The sequence below is a fragment of the Quercus suber genome, unplaced genomic scaffold (genome assembly GCF_002906115.3).
Source record: "Quercus suber isolate HL8 unplaced genomic scaffold, Cork oak 2.0 scaffold_15, whole genome shotgun sequence".
Lineage (NCBI taxonomy): Eukaryota > Viridiplantae > Streptophyta > Magnoliopsida > Fagales > Fagaceae > Quercus > Quercus suber.
Window position 1 is genome coordinate 116,323 of NW_027069480.1, and position 4,207 is coordinate 120,529.

Sequence of the window (4,207 nt, forward strand, 5' to 3'; positions counted from 1 at the left end):
AAATTTTACGGAAAATGAAATTCATTTTTTACGAAAAATCAATTCCCATGTTTGGTTTGTGGATCATTTTACAGAAAATATGAAATTCCTTACAAATTTCTGCTCCTGCATTACCCAGACAAACCTGTAACAATACAAAACTAATCATCCACTTCAACATCAACATTAATCATCCAAATTCAAGTACCTACATTGCCTAGACATATCTGTAACAGTACAAAAATAATCATCCACTTTAACAACAAAAATCGATTTCCATAAATATACCCATAATATTAATATAAAAACAGTCACATTAATCGTTCACCATTATCATTACACCTCTATGGTATACAAAAATGATACCTACTCGTGGTATCTGAACAGTTCAAATACATAATTTGGGCAATTGTATTGTCCCAATAATACAAAATACTACATATATAATACAAGGGTAGGTCAATACTAGTTCTACAACAAAAGTGAATTCCAAATGGAGAAAGCCCAATGAATAAGACATGCATTGTTATGGAGAAAGTCCAAGGTTTCTGCCATCTGGAGCAAACCATGCTTCACCTCCAACAAACCCATTTCCTCCAAATTTTTTTTAAAAAAAAAAAGTCCCTATGTCAGCAAACTAGATAGAACATAGTGCATAACCTATAGCCTAAGAATAAGCACTTTTTCAGAATGGCATTGAGAAGGAATAGCTGAAAAAATTAACAGGCCACCACCAGAATTCAGAACACAAAATAACCAAATAGGAGGTAATGTGACAACAAAAATTCTTTCCTCACAATCAATCTACCCACAAAAGCAAGGGCAATCAAAGCCATTAAATTACCAAATGGCCTTTACTAAATACTAACTCTTCAAATTCATAATAGAGTCCTCTAAATCATGTAGCACCATTCAAATTCAGGCAAGCATACACTAAAAGTCACATTTCATTTCAAACCTTCATATGGGGGTTCACTAAATCACATAGAAAATTATAGTTCTTCAAGTGAGCATTCAATAGCGCACTCCTCAAATCTTTTCAAACAAGCATTCGCTAAATCACATTAAAAAGAACCATCAAAATCCTTCAAATGGGGGCACTCATAAATTGCATGTAAGCTCTCAAATTTAATTCACTTCAAGTGGGCATTCACTAAATCACATAAAACCATTAGAACCCTTCAAATAGACACTCACTAAATCTATATAACTATAAGCTCTCAATTCCAACTACGCATTAACTAAATCACATAGAGACATGCACTTAACTCTTCAAATTCAGACCAGCATACACAAAAAACAACATATCTCTTCAAACCTTCAAAATGGAGCATTCACTAAATCACATAGAAACATCAGAACTCTTCAGGCAGACATTCACTAGCACAACTCAAATTCTTTCAAACAAGCATTCACTAAATCACAATAAATAAATAAAATAAAAACTCAAAATTCTTCAAATGGCACTCACTAAATCACATATAAAGCTCTCAAATTTAATTCAATTCAAGTGGGCATTCACTAAATCACTTAAAACCATTAAAGCCCTTCACATTGGGCACTCACTAAATCACATTTAAACAAAAATTTAAAATTCTTCAAATGGGCATTCACTAAATCCCATACAAGCTCTAAAATTTAATTCACTTCAATTGGGCATTCAATCCAATACTCACTAAATCACATATAAGCTCTCAATTCCAATCAAGCACTAATCACATAAACACACATTCTTCACTAATTCACAACCCTCTCAAATTACAAACTACATTCAAAATTACAAAGCCAAAAAAAAAAACACAAATTGTGAATTACCATTCCCTTGAGCTCCTTAGGCACTTTAGGCACATTCTCCTTAGGCACCATAACAGACCCTAAATATATAAATATTTATGTAAATATATAAATAAATATATAAATATTTATTTATAAATAAATATGTATATATTTATGTAAATAAATATATAAATAAACAAATAAATAAATAAATAAATATATATATATATATATATATAATGCCATCAGACTCAATCAAAAAAAAAAAAAAAAATTTGCGATTGGACTCACCGTTAAGTGGTGGTGGTGGATCGGCATTGAAATCGGCGAGGTGAGCTCTGGGTTTCTCAGATCGGGATGTGGATCGGACTCGCCGTTGAGTGGTGGTGGTGGAACGGCGTCGAAATCGGCTCGGTGACGTCTGGGTTTCTCGGATCGGAGGTGGATCGGACTGCGCGGTTATGAGTGGTGGAGGATGACTTCTCTCGGCGTGGTCTCGGCGTCGAGCTCCGGTGTCTTCTTCCTCAGATGGTCTCGGCGTGGAGGATGTCTTCTTCAAGTTTCTTGGCTCTCTCAATGTCGCCAGCGTTTTCTCTCTTTCATTTCTCTCAATCAATTTCTTTGGCTCTCTCTGTTGTGTGTTTTCTTCTTCTGTTTCGTTCCCAATCAATTTCTCTCAGAGGCTCTATGTTGTGCGTCTACTCTTGTGTGCGTTTTTGTGCGAGACCCGGAAATGGTTTGAAGGTAAAATAAAAGCGTAAAACCATTTCCGGGTCAAAGGGGAAAATATGGTCAAAGTGAAGCCATATTTTCCGGAAATTAGCATTTCCCTTGCCTTCCAAACACATGGGTCAGGTGGTAAATGATTTCCTGAAATCATTTACCACCAAAACAAACGGACCCTAAGACTCAAAAACTAAAATAATCAAACTAAAAAAAATTTAAGATACATATATTGATTAACTATTTATTGCTATCTTACCAACCCAATACTTCTTGCAGTGCACATGGACCAAAAACTACCACCAAATTCTCTTAAATAAAGGCATAAGAGGTTTTTTTTTTTTTAAATTTATTTATTTTATTTTATTTTAAAGAAATAGCTTCATCTTCATCTTTTTAGGCTCAAAAGAAAAGACTGAACCGAAATAGTATATTATCGATTGATTGAGATCAAGTCCAATACCCTACGAATGGTTAAGATTGATAGTTGCAAAAGGCAACTTTCAATCTCAGCCATTAATTCAAGAAAGTTAAAAGAAGTAAAAAATGAAAGTTAAAAATATGAAATTAAAGTGAAAAAAAAAAAAAAAAAATTTGTAAGAGGAGATAGGTGAATTGCACCCAATGCACCATATTCTAATCCATTGCCGACCACCATTGTTGCACGAACATTCTCCTGTGCCTCCCAAGCAAGGGAGTCGATTCTGTACCGTATCGGCAAGCAAACCAGTACATATAACCCCCCCTATTTCATACCGGAAAAAATACCGGCTGTACCGGCCATGTACCGGCCAATTTCGGGCAATATCGGCCGGTATAGAAAAAAGTTTTTTTTTTTTTTAAGTTTTGTAATTTTTGAATTTTTGTTAGGGCAGAATGGTAACTTATTAATATTATTTGTTTTCTTAGTATGCAATGGTAACTTTTAAGCTTTCTATTTTTTATATTGTGTTTTTTCTTTTTCTTTTAATTGATACTAAAGTCTAAAACCATGAATAATTAGTTCTGAATTGAGGAAATGTTTTATCCTAAACTTTTATATTTATTATAATACACACACACACACACACACACACACAGATATATATATATATATATATATTTTAATTTATAAATATAAAAAATAGCGGTAAACCCGAAACGGTACACTGGTATTGATCGGTATCCGAAATATATCGTACCACTGGCCAAACCGGTACGGCCTCCGGTACGGTATTGACTCCCTTGCTCCCAAGTCCAGTCATTCATACCATCACACAGAAAGTCTACAAATACAATGATTATGGTTGAGACTTTGATATTGTTTTTCGACCAAAACAAATAAAAAATTGCAGATTGATGTTTGGACGGTGCATATGAGCAATGCCAATGCTTCAAAAACATAATAATTTTCATAAATTTATATATATATATATGTATGTTATAATAAATATGTTAAAATAAATGCCAAAGCGGAATCATAATGTAGAGTAACACAAGAATACAAGGGTTACGCAATTCAATCTAACAAGATATGTTCAATAAATAAACCCTTAAGAGCTATATTTGAAGTACAAATCTATAAAAGCCTAAACTTTAAACTAACTATAGTTAATAGATTTGTAACACAAATAAAAAATTTGACTTGTACACAAAGTAAAACTGGGTTTGAGCATATATTATTTAATAATTAATATATCTCTAACCATATAACACTTAAATCTAACAGATTTTTACTAGATCTCATCTT

The 4,207-nt window shown here is 33.0% G+C and overlaps 1 long non-coding RNA gene across 1 annotated transcript; it reads right to left on the bottom strand.

The window, feature by feature from the left end:
• Window positions 1-318: 318 nt before the first annotated feature.
• Window positions 319-2,559, bottom strand: LOC136070877 (uncharacterized). The gene is made up of 3 exons (XR_010632143.1): window positions 2,047-2,559; window positions 1,795-1,853; window positions 319-573 (listed from the first exon to the last, which is right to left on the bottom strand). It is a non-coding gene; the product is annotated as an uncharacterized LOC136070877 (long non-coding RNA).
• Window positions 2,560-4,207: the final 1,648 nt, after the last annotated feature.